Raw genomic sequence first — 21,347 nt, forward strand, 5'->3', positions numbered from 1 at the left:
CTGGTGAGGCTCCCGGTGGTGACGGCTACTTGGCTGCTGGGTGGCAGCTCAGGGCTCTAGGCCCCAGGAGATACCCCGCGAACAAGACAGGGCCTGACCCTGAAGATGCGATGACCCTCCAGGGGCAGCAGAGAAAGTGGTCGGTGTAACCACATGTCCTAAAAGCCTGGGGTCACAGGGGGCTGAGAGCACAGGGGGCACACCTGGGCCGGTTGTGGGTGGTGGAGCACCTGGTGGAGTGGGGACATTTGTAAGTCTGGGAACCCAGCCTGGGTAGTGTTCACAGACTAGAAAAACAGAGTTCATAGAAAGTCCCTTGCCTCCCTGCAGCTTTAAGGCCGGCATGTGATTCAAGTCTCAGGCATTCACAGCATACCAGGATCAAAGGAGACTTCTCCCAGTCACACCAATGGGAGAGATGTTTTCCTGATGGCCTTTGAAGATCTACAGCTGGGCAGAAGGTGGGGACCCGGTGAGATGGGAAAAGCTGCTGACAATTTAAATGGCACCCTGGCCCCCCCTCCTCCGCATTGAGCAGTTCTGAGAGTCTCCACGTGCCTGGCTGGCCCTGCACTGCTACCAGACCGCGCGCGCGCGCGCGCACACACACACACACACACACACACACACACACTCTCTCTCTCTCTCTCTCTCTCTCTCTCTCTCTCTCTCTCTCTCACACTCCCATTCACAGCACAACCCTCCTTCAGGGCTGGCAACCCTGATACACATGCACACGAACTCCTCAGGCCTGAAGGCAGGCTGTGCGTCCCGTTGCCAGGGGGACCTCACACTGACCTTCCTCCGGGATGACCACACGAAGAACCCGGAGAGGGGGCCGGTCGGGGGCAGACTGGACCTCTCCCCTCCCTACTCACCCCACCTGCCCAGAAGGCTTCCCTCCGGTCCTGAACCCCAGGCTGGATGTGGCAGCGCGGGGCGCCCTCGTGTGGACCGACGCGGCGCTGCAGCTCCTCGGCCTGCTGCTCCCGCCGCTCCAGGCAGTGCCTTGCGCTCGGGGCAAAGCTCAATGCCCCAGTGGGCCTGTGTCCGAGCGACCGTCAGTCCTCTTACCTCTGAATATTTTTTTCTGTTTTCGGATTCAAGATTCATGCATATCAAATAGTGTGAATTATCTAACCCCGTATAACCAATTACCCCTAAAATGTAGCAGTTTAAAATACCAAACACTCAGGGGGCCGCCTGGGTGGCTCAGTTGGTTAAGGGTCCCACTTGGGCTCAGGTAATGATCTCAGGATTCCTGAGTTCGAGCCCCACATCCGGCTCCTTGCTGTCAGCATCGGAGCCCACTTGGGATCCTGTGTCCCCCTCTCTTGCCCTCCTCCACTTGCTCTCTATCTCTCTCTCAAACATAATTAATATAAACATAAAAAAGTAAATACAATACCTCTCAGACTCAGATCTTCTAACGAGGGTAAGGAATCCAGGAGTAGCTTACCTGGGTGACCCTGGCCCGGGGCTCTTATGCAATTGTCATGGAGACATTAGCTAACACTGCAGTCCTCTGAAAGCTGGGGTGGACCTACTTCCAAGCTCACTGGGTGTAGCTGTCTGTCAGCTCTCTGTCATGCTCAGGAGCCCTTCCTTCCTTGCCACTGGGGCCTCCCCATAAGGCTGCTAGGAACATGGTTAGTGGCTTCCCACAGAGCAAATGCTCCCAGAAAAAGAGAGCAACAGAAACCAAAATAGAAGACACAGTGTCCATTAGAACCTAATCTTGGCAGTGACATACCATCAAGTCTGCCATTTTCTATTGATCTCACAGGCCAATCCTGGGACAATGTGGAAGGAAATACAAATTCTGGGAGGCGGAATCAATGGGGTCTTTCAAAGAGGCCAGCTACCACAAAACATATCTTTTATTTAAAATTTTTTCCAAAAAAATTTTTTAATGTTTATGTAATTTTGAGGTAGAAAGAGAGACAGAGTATGAACAGGGAAAGGGCAGAGAGGAAAACACAGAATCCAAAGCAGGCTCCAGGCTCTGAGCTGTCAGTGCAGAGCCCAACCTGGGGCTCTAACTCACAAACCACCAGATCATGACCTGAGCCAAAGTCAGGTGTTTAACCAACTGACACACCAGGTGCCCCATTGTTTTTTTTTTTTTAAATGTTTTAAAATTAATTTTGAGAGAGAGAGAAAACATGCATGAGCAGGGGGAGAGGCAGAGAAGAGAGAGAATCCCAAGCAGGCTTCGCACTCACAGCCCAGAGCCCTACGTGGAGCTCAGTGTGAAGCTCAGCGTGGGGTTTGATCCCACAAACTGCAAGATCATGATCTGAACTGAACTCAAAAGTAGGACGCCTAACGGACTGAGCCCCCCAGGCGTCCACAAAACATAATTTTTAAAACAAAATCTAGTCAACCCCATGACCCCACCACTCACAGAAGAACCAGGGAATCATCACATTCCCTTTCATCTACCCTCCTGCCTCTCTCTTGTGAGAGGTAATCATCTTAAATTTTGTTTATCATTCTTTGCTTTTGAAAAAGTTCGTCACCAAGGTACATATGTCTAAGCAAAATGTTGGTTTCATGTTGCCTTTTTGATCGCGATAGAAATTGTAAGAGTTGCCTTGGGAAAGCAACTGAGCGGTCACTTTGCTGTGGAGAGCTGCGAACACTGACAACCCCCACTTGCAAACCTGGGATGACCCGAGCCATTTGAAAAGCACCAGCAGCCATTTTATTGCAGGTCAGATAACAGATCCAGGCGCCACCAGGACTGACGACCCCCACTCTCAATCTGGACTGTCTCAAACTGGAATGCCTCACCATGGAATTCCAGCATCTCCCTCCCCACCAAAGCGAACAGCCAATTGAATCCTGCCACCGTCCAAAGAAGACCCTACGTGGCTATCAGCCCACCTGAGCTCAAACCCGGAACTCCTGCACCCATAAAAGACGTTGCTCTCCCATACCAGGGGCGACTTCCCTGACTCCCCGCTGCAGAGTCACGGAACCTCTCCCGGGAATTGCAGATCCCAATAAAGGCCTTCTTGGCTCCATAACGTGGTCTCTTTGTCCTCCCATCTCTGCCTCCATCTATTAAACCTTACAGAAATGATTGGCGGTAGAAAGTCAAGTCTGTCTTCCAAGCTCCAAGCTTTCCTAACACTTCCTTTACCCCTTTGTTCCCCCACTCGGAAGAGGGTAGCTGCTCCTTGTCTTCTGATTTCTGGGCTATCTCCATGTTCTTTATTTACCCATTCTCCTCTGATGGACATTTGGGTTGTTTCCACTCCTTCGCCATTTGAATGTGATGCTAAGTCCCTTAGGGCAGGTCTCCTGGTACACGTGTACAAGTTTTGCACACGCAAACCTAAGCCTCGGGCACTGGGTTTCACTATTTACAAACCTCCCATTCACAGGATAACATCAGATTGTTTTCAAAAGTGATTGTGATCGGGGACAGTCAGGCAAGCTGAGGGCCACTCAGAGGCTAGCACCACCCCCCAGGTGGGATGGGTGTGACATTCCTCCGGCTCTCCTGGCTGCCCAAGAACAAAAGAAAGAAAACAGATGGTTTACTGATAAAGGTCACAGTCCTGCTGGACGAAGTCTCCCTCAGTTTACAAAAGTCTTAGTAAATTACCAAAAAAAAAAAAAAAAGCAGTCTTATCAATAACCTGATCTCCAGAAACCTATGGACTCAGCTTCCGGGAGCCCCATCTTCCCCCTCCCCTCCCTGGTGATGTGGGAAACAAAGGCCAGGAGGAAAAGGCAGGTACAATTAAATTTCTTTATAGCCTACAGCCCATTGACAGAGACTTGAGGCAAATACAGTATAGAACATTTCTCCAGGAACCCCCTATGGTCTAATGTTAATGCCTGACTAGAGGAAAAACCTCCTTAGCTAGACAATAGCAAGGCTTCAGGTATCTTAGGAGTCCGCTTTAGCATATGAAAGTCCTTCTGGAGGCTTCCCTAGTGCCTTTACCTCCCCCAACTCCGTAGTATAAAACCGGTCACTCTTCACCACCCGGAGCAGCTCTTTCTGTCCATGGGTCCTGTCTCTGTGCTTTAATCAAATCACCTTTTTGCACCAAAGACGTCTTCAAGAATTCTTTCTTGGCCGTTAGCTCCGAACCCGCCCCCCGCCCCCCAACTCCAAAACCTCATCAACCTTCCCCCTGTCCCCAGCAACTTCTACACAGTTCTGTTGGTGCTGAGGTGTGTGTGGTGGAAAGGCGGATGCAGGGGCTGGGAGAGGAGGGAGGCCGAGGGGCACGGAGGCTGGCAGTGGGGGGACCTGCATGCCCATGGACCTCGCCCCAGCTCAGCCTGAGGAGTTTCAGCCCCTTAATACTGTGTTTCATAATAGCAAATGTACGTTGCTCTTTATCCCTGTTTCTGGCACAGAGCTCCTAAAGGCCTTGGAATTTCCTGAGCAGGGACAGCAGACAAAGGGGTCTTTTGTGATGTTAATGACGTGACTTTCGGCCTCCACGTAAGGAAGGCGGCTGTTTGCCGAGGAGCCAGCAGGTGATTAGAAGACTGGAACTTTCAGTCCACCCCAAGCCACCAGGGAGGGCGGGTCGGGGGCAATCCCCAATGGGGGATGATTTAATCAGTCATGGCTAGGCAATGAGGCCTCCAGAAAAATCCAAAGGAACGGGGTTCTGCGAGCTTCAGGGTTGGTGAACAGGTGAAAATTCCAGCAGGGTGCAGTGCCTAGGGAGGGCCTGGAAGCCCCGCCCCCTCTCAGAGCTCACCCCACGCAGCTCCGCCAGCTGGCGCTTCCTGAGTTCTGAGAGCCTTTGACGCTAAGCTGGCGATCTAGTAAGAGGTTTCTCTGAGCCCCTCTCGTGGATGAATGGAGCATGAGGAGGAGGTTGAAGAAACCTCTGATTTACAGCCAGTCGGCCAGAAATATCGGTGACAACCTGGACTTTCAAGTGGTACCTAAACGGTGGAGGAAGTCTTGTAGAACTTGAATCAATCTGAAGATCTAATTGGCTTTATCCAGCACTTCACGAATTGGGCAGCATCCCGTCAGCAAGTAGAAAGGATCTCTGAAGAGCTGGACAAAACTGGAAAACTTTTCTAGGCAGAAGGAGGGGATGACAAAGTAGTTCAAAGTGGATTACTTCAGGTGACATTACCTGGCCTTTGGGGAAGGCAAGGGGTCTTATCAACAAAAGACCTCCCTAGTGCAAACAGGAAATTCCAGACTCCGTTGGTTTAAAATTCCACTCCTGGGAGAGGCTGAAGCAATTAGGTTAGGCATTGAGGCCTGTGGGGCTTAGCAAAAGTGACTCCATCTTGGACCTGTTATTTCTTTTTAACAGACCGATCCCTTAGGCTGTGGAATTTGATGCTATCTCTGGGTAGATAATGACAGAAATGAGTCAAATTGTAGATGCATGTGCACACACACACACACACACACACACACACACACACACACATGTTGTGGCGTGTCTCTGGCCCCTCCTGAGGAAGTCTCCCCCAGCTGCCTCTGTTGACCCAGGGAAAACCATCTATGCCCTCCTTGGTGTAAGGGTTTCACATTCTAAGGATTTCATGAAAGTCCTAACAAAAAATACATTGCACAGCAGACACTCACTACAGCCTCTTTCCTTTCTTCCCAAACATGCATCACTTCTTTTAGAAAGTGGAAGTAAATAAAAGAAACAAATTCTCAGGCAAATCACATTGCTCCGAACTCCATGATCATTAACAGCCTTAATTAATTGCTTACCCACAGAAAGGAAAAGCTAATTGCCTATCACGGAAATCTTAAAAACAAAAAAGGAAACATGCGTTTAAATTTTAATTATGGCCCCTGCATGGTGGGAATGAAAATGAGCTGGTTTCTCTGGGATCTAATTGTTGGCAATTGAAGGGAGGGCCTCGGATCCCTGAACGGCCGGCCTCCTGCTCCGGCCTCCCTCCCCGACTACGGGGACTACAGCCAGGCCTTCTCTCTGAGGACCTGGAGGGGTAGACAACTCCCTCCGGGAGTCTGGCCCCCACTCTTCAGTGCTCACGTGCAGGGATCAGGAAACACAGGACAAGGTCCACCTTTCTTGCCTGGCTCACTGCTGCCTAAAATGTCAACAGAGAAAGAATGGTAGATGCTGTGATGCGCTGTGGCCCAGACCCCCTCTAGGAATGCAGGACACAGTCCTCTGACCGCTGGGCTGGCTGCCCGCCCCTTCTAGCCGCCTTCCCTAGGTCACACTGCCTTCCCAGGCCAGCCTGCACCCAGTGATCAACATGAAGGAAAGGCCTGGCATTCACTTCAATTTGGGTCAACCCTGCAGGTCATTTCAACGCCTGCACTCCTGGCAGAGCAATGGCCAGAGCCATTGTTCAAACCGCAGGGCAGCTACCTTCAGCCCCCGCCACCCACCCCCTGCCATGTGTCCTGCTGCCAACCCCTCTGTTCCACAGGCGGCAATCCCCAGAGGACTCCCTCACCCTTACATATGTCCCTCACGTTCATCTCCATCTTGGAGCTTGCTTCCTGGGCAGCCCAACTGGGGACAGAGATTTAAATGAAGCAGCGTTAACATGTTCCATGTTATAGAATCATCAAATTCAGGGAATCGCAGAAGCCATCTAATCTAGCCTGGCCCCCCTCCCCGGAAAGCCAGGCGATTACCATCTGACCCCACCAAGGAGGCGTAGGCTGGAACACCGACCATGACAGGGGCTTGTCGTCTCGCACAGCGGCCCTTTCAGTTTCCAGACAGCTCAGGCTGCTGGAAGGCTCTCCTACTGGTCAGCCCCAGAGCAGGCAAGGACCTACGTGGGGGCCAGTCCCTCACCAGGCTATGAGGAGCATGGGAGGCTGCGGATCCCATCCCAGCCCTCAGAACAGACCCGGTCTAGATGTGACCAGGGCCCTGGCCCCAACCCCCTCAGCAGTCCAGAGAACATGCGAATCTGGGGTTCTGCCCTGCCACCAGACGATGGAGCACAGGTACACAGTAGGACAGTCACAATGGTCTGGGACACTCCTCCTCTGTAAACAGCCTGGTCACCAACTGGCTTATGTCGAACATTTCCAGGTGTTTGTGATAAAGCCGGTCCCTTCCTGCGGCTCCAGCCTAACCCTGGGACTCCATTTCAGCAGACTGGGTCCAAGGCTGGGGACCAGCTAAGCTCACATTGGAAGAAGGGGTCAGAGTTCACCAGGCAGAGGAGGTGGTGGGAAGGGCTCCTGGCAGGACAGGAAGCAGGAAGGACCCCTCCTTGAGGTCTTGGGGCTGAAGGACCTACCTCTCTCCAACCCGCCCCCGCACAGGTGGTGAGGGACATGGATTCAGCCTGCTGGAGAAATCCGGCCCTGGGAGCCCGGCCCAGCTGTGACACAGCCTGTGGGTCTCGGCCTCCTTATGGAGCACATTGAACTTCCCACTGAAACTTTTGCAGCCTGGTGATGGGCCCTGTCTCCTCAGCCTGCACGGAGCAGGTGGGGGCCAGGGAGACCAGAGGGCAGAGCTGAGAACTTGGTCTGGCTGCATCTGGCTTGAGATCCCCAGGGGTCTCCCCAACTGCCCAGGGGCCTTAAACTGGAATTTTAATAACGGGTATGTGGTCGTGGGTAAGCAGCACATGCGGCACAGCTGTGTGGACCTTGTTTTCTTCTGGACTGTGCCAGGAGAGAGAGGACCTGGTCCCACACCACCAGCTGTGACAAAGCCCTGTGAGCAGGCCAAGTCATGTCATCCCTGAATCTCAGAGAAAAGGAAGGAAGCTGTGTTTCCACATAGGAAAAGTCCTCCAATTCCACTGCGGAGGACAATGGGCCAGGTGCAGATTTAAACCGCCTCCGGAGGCGGGCCCCTGGGGGGCTCAGTCAATTAAGCATCTGACTTCGGCTCAGGTCATGATCTTGTGGTTCATGGGTTCAAGTCCCGCCTCTGGCTTTATGCGGGCAGCTCAGAGTCTGGAACCTGCTTCAGATTCTGTGTTTCCCACCCCTCTCTGCTTGTGCTCTGTCCCTCTCTCTCTTAAAATTAAACATTAAAAATAAAAATAAACTGCATCAGGAGATATTCAAGCCAGCACCATAGAAGAACTTCCAGGTTGAGGGTGGGGAGAATGGGGGGCCCAGAGGCGTCCTGAAGTTCGTGCTGGCTCTTCACACAGGAAATGAGTGAGGTTGCCCAAAGCATCAGTTCACTCACGATGCCTCCTGCCAGGTGGGGTTGGCCGTGCCCCCTTGGGAGAGAGCATGGGTCCCGCCACTGGTGGCTTGAGGCCCCAGAAGTGTTGGGGAACACCCAGAAGAGCCCATGAGTACAGATTGTAAGGAGGGAAGGGGGTGCTGGCCTTTTGGGACCACAGCGCCCACAAACAAATGAAATGGAGAGAAGGCGGTGTTATGCCTAAGAATTCAGTAACTTCCCCCAAACCAGAAACCACCAGGGAGACGGAGTCATGCATGCAAAAGCAAAGGTCTTTATTACAAGTTTAGGCTCACCGGACCTAAACTCAGGTTCACAGACTTCACCAAGGCAGTGGATCCATGGGGAGCAAGCCCTGAACATGGCAGGGTTGGGCTTTTATGAGTTTTGGGAAGGGAGAGTTACAGGAAATCCTGACACAGGCACAGCGATCCAATCCCCATCCCCTATCAATACTGGCAGTAACTTTAACCATACATCGATACTTTTAGTGGGAGCCAATCACAACATTTAGAGTATTGACCAATCACAGAGTGGGCCCAGGATCCTCACGTAGGGCGTGACTAGTCTTAACCTCCATCTTTAGGCCCACCCTTAGAAATGTTAAAGGTGTCAGCTGGCCTTTCCTGATTGGGTGTTACAAGGGTGGTCCTTCCTTTTTTGGGCAAGGTGTGCCCTTCTATTGTCTAATGATTCTGAGAAGCCAAATTCAGACCTGCGTCCTTACAGAGGCAGGATCCCCCTAGTCTCAACAGGACTCTTCTGAGCCCCACACAGCAGAACACTTTATCTGCCGGAGTCCAGCCCCAGCAGGTCCAGGGCTCCCTGAAGGATGGGCGGTGTCAGGGACAGAGTGGAGGCTTCTTTCTGATCACCAGGCAGACATCTCTGCACTTGTTATAGGTCAGCTTATGGAACATAATAGGTCAACTTATAAGATATCAGAAAGCTTACTGTATATAAGTTCGGCTTAATTACTAACCGCTTCATCTTGCTTCTGTAACAACACCCACCTGCTACATGGATGACTTAGGTTGCAAAACTCTCCCCCACCCCTTTTACTAAGACCTGGTCAAAGGCAGGGTCAACAGGTGAAAGTCACCTAGTCACTGCCCCGAATATCTTAGGTGTCTATGATTGGTCATTTTAAAGGGACAAAGAACTTTAAAATGATAGGTTCTTGCCAAAACTAATGTCTGTGTATTACAATGTTACTGGCTAGCAAGGAATGCTGTGAATGTAATTGGTTAACTAAATAATGACGTATTCTGTCCATATCATCTCACTGCCCCCTTTGTTCGGGGCCATTTTCTGCTCCTCAACACCAGGGAGATCAGGTTTGGCTGTAAATAAAAGCATTCCTCGCTGGTCTTTTTGTAATCACCCTGCAACACACTGACCAGAGAGTCAGCTTTATTTATTGAAAAAAATGTATGGAGTACAAAACAGGAGTGGCAATTGCCTTAGACAATGATTCCTGATGACAAATTCTTTGGTATGTAAAGATTTCCCAGAACATAGATTGGTAGAAGACTCATGCATAATCTTTATCAAACGTGATTGAAGTAGATGACTATGTGCTTATCACATGGGGAAGGAAGGGATCCTTAGCGTTCAAATACAAGGCAATGTTTTTAGCGTCACAAAGGCAAGAGTTAGGTCTTTTGTGAGCAGGGTTCAATAGCCTGTTTTCTTGAGGGGAAGAAAAACAGGTTTCTCAGGAAACCTTATATTTGCTCCTATAATCACAAAAGAAGAAATTCCTATAAGTTTTTTCATAAGGTACAGTTCACATATTTTTAGCATAAGAAGACAAGTCCCTCCTGATATCAGTCAGTCAGGCACCTTGGGGGTCGGTGCTCAAGCAGAAATTGAGTGGGGGTTGAGTGGGTGTAGATTCTTAGACTCCAGTTATTATCTGACGGTGGGAGGCCTTGCAAGTGTGCCTTACTTCAGAAATGGCTTCCAGCATTCATCCTATGGGGACCTGCACCTGAGGACTTTCCCTCTCTTGGGAGACTCACCCGCTGCAGCCCCACATAGCAGATAAGAAAATCAAGGCTTAGTATGTGAGTGGCTTGCTTGGGAGGAAGACATCTTCCTGCTACCCCGTGGGGACCTGCCTCCTGCCTCCCTTACCCTTAGTTCAACCCAAGAGAGCAAGAAGGTGCCCCCCCCCCCCGCCCTGTCTGCATCCCAGAGACTATTGAAAGGAGAATCCAGTTTTTGGCTCGTTTTCTCATCTGGACCAGAAGCAGGAAGCTTATCAGTGATTAATGAACCCAGGGCCAACCCAATTATCAAAGGCACTTGTGTTAATAAGCACCTTTCAATCCACGCCGGGGACTGACACAGAATAAAAAGGGAAGAAGAGCCATTATCTTGATATGTCTGGGCTCCTACCTGGGCTGAGCCCCGTGAAGTCATCATGGGTAATTAGGGGCTGTGGCCTGGCACACGGTCCCACTTGGTAATGAGGGGGAGCATGTGGCCCCTGGGAGGCAGAGAGGTCGAGGTCATCAAAAGGGCAACTTCCCATGTTTCCTTCCCTTCCATCCCACTTACGAGGGTCCCCACACTGCTCCTTCATTTCGTCGTTCTGGTTCACCCTCAACAGATGTTATCCCGATTGTCCCTTGATTTGGGGAGAAAAGTCACTGCGCTCTGAGACTCGATAACCCAGGACTCCAGAAGCCTTACTGAAGAAACTTCCCTAATTTCCCCCCTCCCCCCGACCGCTCTCCCCCCACAGCTTCCTCTGGGCTGGTGGCTGCTGGAGTGAAGGCAAAGCCACAAAGATGGTGGACAGTGGTGAGGTCAGGTTTGCTGATGGCGCGGAGGGGAGAGGGAAGTGTGGGGGCGAGGAAACTCTAAGACAGCAGGTGGGTGTTTGGGTTGAGCAGCTAGGTGGATAGGGGTAGCATTTACTGAGATGAAGAAGACCCAAGGAAAAGCTTGTTCGAAAGAGGGGAAATAAAAAATGATGTTCGGCCATGTTAAAGGAGGATCTCTATTACGGACATCTCAAGTTTGGGATCTAGGAAAAGGTCAGTACTAGAGGTAGAGATCTGAGAGTCACAGAAAATACATAAATCCATAAACTGGCTGAAACCTTTAGGGCGAATATGCACACAGGAAGTGATGGGCACGCAGGACCGGGCCGTGGCCCTGGGGCGTCCAACATTTAGAAGCTGAGCAGAGGGGCACCTGGGTAGCTCAGGAGGTTAAGGGTCTGACTCTCCATCTCAGCTCAGGTCTTGATCTCAGGGTCACCAGTTCAAGCCCCTCATTGGGGTTTCACACTGGGCGTGAAGCCTACTTAAAAAAAAAAAAAAAAAAAAAACCTGAGCAGAAGAGGAAAAATGGCAAATTGGAACCAACTTCTGCAACTGGGACGAACCGCCTTTGAGGGTGTGAAGCAGACAGATCTGCTGACAGGAACAGGAAGTAAAGAGGAAAAGTGTAGCCATCTTCCTCCACCTTCCAGTCTACTCCTAGTGACCTCTGTTGGCAGAATCTAACAGGGTGCTAAATAGCCCATCAGAAACGTGGTTTTCAAAGTTCTTGTCCCAGTAAGAGGTCTGAAGGTGAGAGACAAGAGCTAAATAACAGGTGCACACATTAAGGCTCTTGCCTACCACCTGAGGCCAGTGTGCACAGGGCTTCCTCCCAGACTTACTGTGGCCTCTGCGAGCTAAGAGGTGGCTGAGTACAGCAAAGATTAGGGGAAGCAGGCATCGGGTGAGGGAGGTCATAGTGGGGGAAGTAGGTCGGTCTATTAGCCCTGTGAATGGAGTGACTGGGAACTGGCAGCATAAGAAACCCACAGAGAAAGCCCTCGAGGGAGCTAAGCTGGGGGAGGACGGGAAGAGAGGCAAGAATAAGGGAGGTCAGCCTTCCCTAGGAACAAGGATGATAAAATATCTGGGCTTTCAGCAGTGATGCAGAGAGCTGAAGCCTCCTGCCCCCACATCCATCTCCCTCCCGTCAGGGCAGAGAAGGGTGGGGAAGACTTAGTCCTTCCTTTCAAATCCCTTAGGATTAGGTTCTTAATGGACTGCATCTGGGATGGGACAGCATGGGAGACTTCCGAGATCTGAGAAGGGGTGGGGAGCCCAGGCAATTCAGTTGTCTGACTGGAGGGTTCCCCAGCAAGTCTTTAATGTAATTTAATGTCCAAAAATCTAACAAGAGAGGTGGGAAGTTCTGCTGTCCCACTAGGCCAGGACTGACTCACTTCCTTCAGCTGGTCCTTCAGATTCTCCCCATGCTCACCATCTGCCAATCAGGACCACAGCTCCTGGGATTTAGACTATCAAACATCTCTATTCAGACAGACTCTCTGAGTTTAGCCTTCTCAGATCTCTTGCCGCCCAAGGTTCCCTGTGGAGGTCCAAGTGCTTGGTAATTTGTGAATCCCACTCCCTATCTATATGGTCATATAGACTCCCCTGCTCTCCCTTATTCCCTATGTGGCCTCAAGAGTCTGAAAGCATTTTTTTCTAATTTAATTTGATTTAATTTTTAGTAAGTGCTACAGTTAATATGGGACTTCAACTCAGGACCCCGGTATCAAGAGTTGCATGCTCTACTGACTGAGCCAGCCAGGTGTCCTGCTGGGAGCCACACCGACCTTGCTGGATGACAGGGTCACAGTAAGGAAATGGCAGACGTGCACGGCTCCTGCCATGAGAGGCGGAAACTGGCATCTCCTTCTGCTACTCCTGCTCATGTGAAATTCAGCCTGTTGCTATTGATTAGGCCTCACAGTGTTCCAAGTCAGACTGATATTCCCCACGCAGACACCTCATGGGAAGAAGCGTATTCCCACCTCTGTGAAGAGGAAGTTAAACAAAGCACTGCAGATGTTTGTCGAAAGGCTCTTCTAAGGAGCCTCACAAACTTAAGGCGTAGACAATGAAGGGGGTTAAAGAACACAAGATTTACTATTAACTCTGGCCTGGAGAAAAAGAGCCTAATTTAGGAATAAGAAACAAAGAGCCAGGCATCAGTTACTGCACACACCAATGGTAATTGGTACCCATGAGGGTGGGTAAGAGTAGTTACAACTTAAACTCATATGCAAAGGCCAGCACAGCTAGGGCACCTATGGGCTTACACCTTCAACATCAAAGAACAAGGTTGACAAAAGGTTTATTTACTAACCAGCGGGAATATATTCTCCTTGTGAGCCAGACAGAATGACTCCTAGCCTTGTTTATGCCTGACTCTTAGCGTTATTGTTATAAACCAATGTGTTTGCTAACTGCTTCTCACTGAAAACATCCTGCTATTTTCTTAGTTGTAAGATTTACTACCGGTTCAAACAAATGTGTATGTTATCTGTTTTTCACTGACAATATCCTGTTATCCTATGATGTGTAAGTTACCTCATTGTAATTAGAGTAGTTCTGCAAAGATGCCTCCGTAAAATCTGTTTCTGCACCCTTTTCAAAGCATCTTATCACTGAGAACTATTTGTAAAAATTCCACTTTTTGATGTCATGTTAACACTTAAATCTATAAATAAAGACACAAAACCTGACAGGACAGAGATGATGCCCGGCTGGTGACCAAGAAAGAAACCCGGGGCTCTCTCTCAATTCATTTTTTGCTGACACTGTCACCTCCTTCAGGGGACCCTGGACCAGCTGGAGCTGGGCTGTGGCATGCCTGAAAGCATTTTATTTTTATTTTTTTTAATTTTTAAAAAATGTTTTTTATTTATTTTTGAGAGACAGAGAGAGACAGTGTGAGCAGGGGAGGGTCAGAGAGAGAGGGAGGCACAGCATCCAAAGCAGGCCCCAGGCTCTGAGCTGTCAGCACAGAGCCTGGCACAGGCCCGAGCTCATGAACCATGAGAGCATGACCTGAGCCGAAGCCGGACGCTTAACCGACTGAGCCACCCAGGCGCCTCCCTGAAAGCGTTTTAAATGCTTGATTTAAATCAAGGCCCAGGGAAAACATCCTAACATGCTTTCATCCCATGACTGTGCAGTCTCAAGTCCTTCAGCTCAGACAGTGCCAGGCTAAGGACAGGAGTCCTGGCCCCTCAGCAAGGACTCTGGCCGCTAGGCCATCACATCTTGCACCGCACGGCTCCTTACCTTCTGCATAGGATGGGCCACTTGGTACCTTTCCGGGAGCTTTGGGCCTACATTCTATATCTAATGTGTACAAAAACAAACCCGACCGAACCTAAGCTCACCGCAGATTTGGAAGAAAGCCCCGGTGACTATTTAAACTGAAACACATTAATAGCTCTGAATATTTCATGCCAGGTACATTAGAACAACCAGCATTATTTATTGAAGACTCATCGCCCACCATGGGTCTTAATACATTTTGTTTCAGAGTGTCGGCCAAAGAGTAATTCACTTAGGAACAAGGCAGGAGGCTTTGGTCTTTTAGGCACTTTTGTGTCGGGAAATAAATCTTGCCCGGGTAGAAGGGGTGGCCTTGGGGTAGGCCTATCCAACTCTACTTTAGCTTCTGGCAAAACTTCTGGAAGGCTCATCAGGAAAGCTTTAAACCACCATGTGTGTATCATGTCATATCCTGGATCCAAACCAGGTGGGGCTGTGCCACAGCTTTTCTCCAGCAGATATTTGTGGGGAGCTCTGCCAGGAGAGCTGCCAGAAGACATGTGCCTGGACCTGCAAGGTCAGCCACCCGCACAGCTGAGCGGCGTTATCACCTTCAGCTGAGGCCTTCTTGTTTCCCTCCCAAGCCTGCCTTGTTAGCCTCTCTGGCGGCGTGCTGACGCTGCAGTCCCCGCCTTTGTTTCCTAGCAACTGACTCACGTCAGCTGCCTGCCGTCTACCCTTTATAAGACGTGAGCGGTCTCTCAATAGGAAGCGGCTTGACCAGAAACACTAGCCTTGCCTCTGCTCTCTGTGCTCCCTGCCCTACCCTACTCTCACTCCCTCTCTCAGGAACCCAGGACGACCGGCCAGCTGGCCAAAACGGATATTAATACCTCATTGCCCAATGTCAAGTTCTTCTGGTTTTCTCAGAGGATAATAAAGCAGTAAATGGGCTTAATTGATTAGAGAGGGGATTTAAAAATAATTTTTGTCTTTATTTTATTTTGAGTGAGAGAGACAGACGGAGTAGGGGAGGGGCAGAGAGAGAGAGGGAGACACAGAATCTAAAGCAGGCTCTAGGCTCTGGGCTGTCAGCACAGAGCCCAACATGGGGCTCGAGACCACGGGACCGTGAGATCATGACCTGAGCCAACGTCGGACATTCAACCGACTGAGCCACCCAGGTGGCCCTAGAGGAGGGATTTGGTTGGTATGAGGGAGGAACTCACAGCAAAGAGCAGCTCTCTGTTCTGGTGCCGGACTGCTGTTTCCGTCACATTGAGTCTCTGACACTGCTACCCTTAGCCCGTGCCCTCAGACTCCTCACTCAGAGTCTGCCCAGGAAGCAAATCATTCTAGCTATTTTAAACACAAAAAAATTTAATACAGAGAATTAGGTGCTTTTAAAATTGTTGGAAGGGCCAGAGGGGTGGGCCCTAGGCTGAGCCTCTAGGGGTAAATCATGGAATTTCACCCAGCAGACCGATCAGCCAACCCTTATCTTTCCCTTATTTCTTGGTCATGCCGATGTTAATTTACTGTTAAAGACGTTAAGAAATGATAAAGGAAATATATTTAGATACTAAATCAATGTAAAATAATTTCAGTTGTATTTAAAATTTGGGGGTGGTACCGGGGTGGTTCAGTTGGCTGGGTGTCTGACTTTGGCTCAGGTCATGACTTCATGGTTCGTGAGTTCAAGCTCTGTGTTGAGCCGGGCGCCTGCTTCAGATTCTGTGTGTGTCTCTCTCTCTGCCCCTCCCCTGCTCACGCTCGGTCTCTGTCTCAAAAATGAATAAACGTTAAAAAAATTATTTTAAAGAAGGGGGCCTTGTCACTGTATGTAGAGGGGAGCACAAGGTCACCTATGCACCTTAAGGAAACACGCCTAGACACACATTGTATGTTCTGTAAATAAGGCTTGTACCCCTCCTGGGATGGAGATTTTAGTATGACAATGAGGTAAAGGTGACTGTCAGTCACTCCTTGGGTCTCTCCAAGGTCCACCTGCACAAGCGGGAGTTGGGGGTTAAGGTGAAACTGGTCTGGGCCAATGGAGCCCTTTGGGCAGGTAGTGCTTGAGGGCAGTTTCATTTTCTATAGTGGAATGTGATGCCCCTTGGGTTTTTGCCTGAATTCAGAGATGACTGGAAAGAGGAGCTTAAGGGAAAATGTGGACAAAGGCCGGTGGCTACAAGCAGGTGGGCAGTGAAGGTCAGGTCTTGGGAGTCTAGCTGGTGACAGGTCCAGTCACCCAACTTCCATCCACAAGGAGCAGTTTTCCTCTTGGCCCCTCTGTGAATCCTTCAGTACCCAACACTCTCTCTCACTCTCACACTCTCACTCTCTCTCTCACTCTCTCTCACTCTCTCTCTCACTCACTCTCACTCACTCACACACACACACACCTGTCTCAAAAGCTCCCTGCTCCACTCTCTTCACTTCCCCACCTCCCTCCACATGCTCCTCCCCCTTTTCCCCTAAATGGATTAGGGGCATTGGAGTTAGAAAGAAAATGAAATAAATGGCAAGGATCCAAAGCCAATTTGTTTTAACATTCTAATGAAACGTGCTGAAATGCATTATTTTTGCATACAGTACTTTGAAATGCAAATTACAAGTACCCGTCAGCCACCATCTCCCTAATCTCGTGGGATTAAAGGGCAAGGGGGAGACAATTACTTGAAAACTCATTTGCCAGCTCTCTTCTGAAGCCAGGAAACCTCTGCCTTTGGGGGTGGGGGTGGGGTGGGGGTCGTCTTCTGCTCCCCAGAGTGAAGTCCCAGAGCCCTGTTCACGCTAACGTGAACATGTGACTTTCACAGCCTACAGCCCTCAGATTGCTTCCAGCCCAGGGGACAGGTCTAAGAGTGCAAAGGAAAACACAGTCACCTAATTTCAGTTTTATTTTCCTCTCTGTAACCCCAACTGGGACCCCAAAAGAAGGAGGACTGTGGCAGGGAGTGAAAGGTATAGGAGAACAACCAAACTATCCTCAGCAAAGCTGATTTGACCTTCTACGTTCAGAGCCCAGGCTGACTACTCACTGCTCGGCCCTTCTGTTCCTAATGTTACATTCACTGGCCCCTCCTTTTAAGTCACAGACTTTAGTCTGCCATTCCTTTGTCATGTAACTTCTGAGCAGTCTGACTCCTGGTTAAAAACCTTGTGTGTCTTTTCAGGCCTGACCTGAGGGGATCACAAAGGCCTTACCCAGCAGCTACCCAGAGAAGCTGTCCTCCCCACGCCAGACCAGGCGACATTCAGTGCATGTGAGTCCTTACAGGGAATTGCAGTTAAGGGCATGGTTTGCGGGAGGAGGGGCCCTGGACATCTTGTTCTCCTACATATTCACGTTCCTCCCCCAGTGCCTTCATTCCTACATCTCTTTACCTGAGGCCCTGAACTGGGGCTTCTGCTCAGAACTCTTTACAAGGTGGGAGGGGGAGGGGAATTTCTGGAAGACACTTTTCCTACTCTGACTCAGCGCTCAAGACTTTTCCACCCCAACACTTCCGTTTCACTCCCCTCCCCAAACTGTGTCCATAAAACTCCACAGCCTTTTGAACTGCTTGCTGAGTGAGACAACCCTTCATCTGTGTTGATCCACTTGACCTTCAGCTGATGGGGAAATGAGAGTTGGTGCTTCCTCGGTTTGAACCTCGGGCTTATACTAAGGGGTTAGAAGCTTAACTTATTTATAGCTGGTTGCTTTAATCGGCTACTCACACCAGACAGCTTACGGCTCTCTCTCCTCCAGCTCAGCTGAGCTCTTAACACCTTCTCGTGCTGTGGTCATATCTATTAGACTAGGAGATCCTAAAAGTCAAAAGTACGTTTTCCTGAGAATAACACGTAACTTGTTTTTAGTGTTTGCTGTATCCCAGACACAATGCTATGCGCTTTGTATGCATTAGTATGCACCGTAATCGCCTTTATGATTGATCATTGTGCGCCACACTCGTACTCTTTTTCTTAAGATGGGAAAATTGTGACTTAATGAGACGTTAAATGACTTGCCCAACATCACACAGTTCGTAAGTGGAGTGGGAATCAGAACGCAGGTCTGTGTCATGTAGGGTCTAACCACTTTCCGATTCTGCTCCCAGGCACCCCTTCGCCTGGCACTTGCCTGGACTGGCATGCAGCAGGGGCCCAATAAATGCTTCTTGTGTGAATAATTCTCAAGTCTCCGTCTTCTGCCCTAATTGCTCATCCCTATGCTTTTTAGCATGAATGCAGAGCATTCAGTTAGTTGCCCCAAGGCCAGGCCCAACACTGGGTTAATCATCTCCTCCATCTAAAGTCCCTTCTTTCCAAAGGCCCCATTTCTCCTCCATATGCCTCCATTTTCTGGTCCCCAGGCTCACAGCCCTACTATCCTGTTGTGTGCATCACTCCCCACCCACCCCTACCCCACCCACCACAGCCCATATCTAACCTGATCCCAAGTTTGATTGCTTTTCCTCTTTGAGACAACTCTTAGATCTCCAACTTCCTACTGCTCTGAAACCACTTTGGCCTCAGCCGTTCCCATCTGGGCTGATGACCAATACAGCTTCCAGTCCGTACCATCCCCTGAGGCTACTTTTTCCCCTTGGCTTCTTGGATCCTTAACCTCACGTGGTCCCAAAGTCATAGAGCCTGGTGATAGGCCACATGGAATTGCATTTTATGATAAAATAACAGGTTTGTTTAAGCCTGGGTTGGAATGGAGTTGGGGGTCTGTGTTTTGTAGAGGAAAGGAGACTAGTAGTTCAATGTCATCACAAATCGATATGAATTTATGCCCTCCGAACGTCTCACGCTATGAGGAGCACAAGGTGCCTCCCAGATATGGTAGCTGTCAGTCTTACCATTTGCTCCAAGAATCCAGTTCCCACTGTTATAAATGAACAAATGAACAAAAATACGTACCGTTCCTGAAAACAATAACATATGTGTATTAGCTGTACTACACTTACTATAGTTGTAATTCATGACGAGTTTTCTAGGTGCAAAAAATTGCCTTTGATAAGTGTTACCATGGCTTTCAACTTTTAATGGAAAAAATCCTATGAGTAATTGAAAATTATGAGAAATACTGGTAAGAATTGAGTTTAACTGCTACTGGGATTGCAAAACAAAGAATTTAAAAGGAAATGCCTTTGGCTATTTGAAATCAGGAATTATGGGACAGTTAGATTTGGGAGGTGGGATATAACCGCCCTGTCATCCTTAAGATATCCCTGCCTCCCTCCCTGTCCAGGCCTCTGTCAGTCCTATCCACCAGCAGGACTCCATCAGCAGTGGAGGGGGTGCAGGGAAGTCCTGAAAGTGGGGTCCAAGGAGAAAAGCATGCCTGTGTGCCTCTCCTGGCCCTGAAACTGAGGTCTCCATTAGACCATGGTCTTGCCTTTCCTCTCCTAAGATCAGATCTGGTATAGGCATTATAAAAATTCTTTTTAATGTTTTTTAATTTATTTTTGAGAGACAGAGACGCAGGGGAGGGTCAGAGAGAGAGGGAGACACAGAATCAGAAGCAGGCTCCAGGCTCTAAGCTAGCTGTCAGCACAGAGCTCGATGCGGGGCTCAAATCCACGAACTGTGAGATCATGTCCTGAGCCGAAGCCGGATGCTTAACTGACTGAGCCACCCAGGTGCCCCTGGTATAGGCATTTTAAAGACCATATCTGTCAAGATATATGAAGCCTTTGCAGACTATTGTGAAAGTTTGCACAAATCTGATTATCCCCCCAGTGAACCAAATTACAGCACATTCTTCCAACAAGATTAGCATCAGATAAATTTGCTGAGTTTATTGCCAACAGCCTTGGCCAGGCTTGGGGAAAAAGGCAGAAAAAAGAGACTTCTCCCTTTCTTAGTCTGTTCCTTCATTCTTTCCCCACCCTATCTCTGAAATTTCTAGATCTTCAGGGCTGAGAGCTTACAAATCACACATGCCATTCATTTAATGATCTGCATACACTGGTACAGAATTTCAACTGTCCCCAACCACATCCTGCCCTGTCCCTCCCTCCTGCCAGAGGGTGAACGGCCCTTCATTATTTCAGTAGTTACCTCTCTCCTCCCTGGCAGTTAGTTCCTGCCTGCTGGGGAGTAATAACCCAACCAAAGGTTGGAGCTGAGAGGAAAGTGATGTTCATCCCAGAGCTCTGGGCTTGGGTCGGGTGCAAATGGACCAATGACTGGGTGTAGCTTGAGGAGGTCTTGTTCCGTTTTTACACAACTCAAAAATGTAACCAAGATCAAAATCTAACGCCATTCCCCCCTGGAGCCCCAGCTTTCTCCTTGGCACTTGACATCTAACTCTCTCTAATGTGCCAGGAAAGTGGGATGTATCAGGGTCATATTTCCCTTCCCCCCTCTTGTCCTGCGTAGGCAGCGTGCAGGGAGGGGCCAGGACTCAGACTGAGGGGCAGTGAACAGAATCCCCTGTAATGGCTTTTGACAGCTCAGGAGTCACTTTTACAATGATTTATTCTGCATTTTTAAAATTGAGCTCCCAGGCTAGGGACCCTTCCAGGGGTTGGGACCACAACGAGGAATTGGAGAGACATGCTGTCACCCTGTGGAGCCACAGTGGGAGGCTCAGACAAGGAACCAGTGGCACCTCACCCCTACCACAGCTGTGTTTCCACTTCCCAACTTATAAATTATGAGACAGGCCCAGAAGCAAGTGATGAGGGGCTCAAAGTCCCAACCAGATGACGCTGCTGCCAGCAGCCACACTAAGGTCCCTCCCTGATTCCAAGTCCTCTCCTTTGTAAGATTTAATAGATGGAGGCAGAGACAGAGGAAGGAAAGAGACCAAGTTATGGAGCCAAGAAAGCCTTTATTGGGATCTGCGATTCCCGGGCGAGGTTCCATGACCCCGGGAGTGGGGAGTCAGGGAAGTCGTGTCTGGTTTGAAAGGGGCGGGGTTTTTATGGGTGAAGGGGTTCCAAGTTTGATCTTGGGAAAGCAGATTATCAAATAAGGGCATTTCAGGGACATGGTGGGATGGAATAGGTTGCCTCCTCTGTCAGGGTGATGGGAAGCTGGAGCCTCATGATTGGCTGTTTTCAAACTGGCACGGGACATTCCAGGTCTGCAGGTG

The 21,347-nt window shown here is 49.6% G+C and overlaps 1 long non-coding RNA gene across 1 annotated transcript; it reads right to left on the reverse strand.

The window, feature by feature from the left end:
• Positions 1-5,960: 5,960 nt before the first annotated feature.
• On the reverse strand, positions 5,961-6,922 carry LOC115300424. The gene is made up of 3 exons (XR_003912642.1): positions 6,632-6,922; positions 6,448-6,506; positions 5,961-6,072 (listed from the first exon to the last, which is right to left on the reverse strand). It is a non-coding gene; the product is annotated as an uncharacterized LOC115300424 (long non-coding RNA).
• Between the last annotated feature and the right edge of the window lie 14,425 nt (positions 6,923-21,347).

The sequence above is a fragment of the Suricata suricatta genome, chromosome 8 (assembly GCF_006229205.1).
Source record: "Suricata suricatta isolate VVHF042 chromosome 8, meerkat_22Aug2017_6uvM2_HiC, whole genome shotgun sequence".
Classification (NCBI taxonomy): Eukaryota; Metazoa; Chordata; class Mammalia; order Carnivora; family Herpestidae; genus Suricata; species Suricata suricatta.